The sequence below is a fragment of the Pterocles gutturalis genome, unplaced genomic scaffold (assembly GCF_000699245.1).
Source record: "Pterocles gutturalis isolate BGI_N339 unplaced genomic scaffold, ASM69924v1 scaffold8744, whole genome shotgun sequence".
Lineage (NCBI taxonomy): Eukaryota > Metazoa > Chordata > Aves > Pterocliformes > Pteroclidae > Pterocles > Pterocles gutturalis.
Genome location: NW_010135693.1, coordinates 26066 through 26295, shown reverse-complemented (window position 1 = coordinate 26295; position 230 = coordinate 26066).

The window sequence follows — 230 nt, the reverse complement described above, 5'->3', positions numbered from 1 at the left end:
CAGTGACGGGGCTGCGGGCGCCGGGTGGGAGCATCCCTGGGGCTGGCAGAGCTCTGGGGTGGCTCACAGCCCCTGCAGCCCACAGCCCCCCCAGCTGCAGCCCCCCGAGCCCTCAGCCCACGCTTGAATGTTCCCTCCAGGAGGGAGAGAAGCTGCACGCTCGCAGCCAGCCGCATCCTGCCTGTACTCGTCCGAGGCAGAGAACACGTCTCAGACAGCAGCTCCCGGGG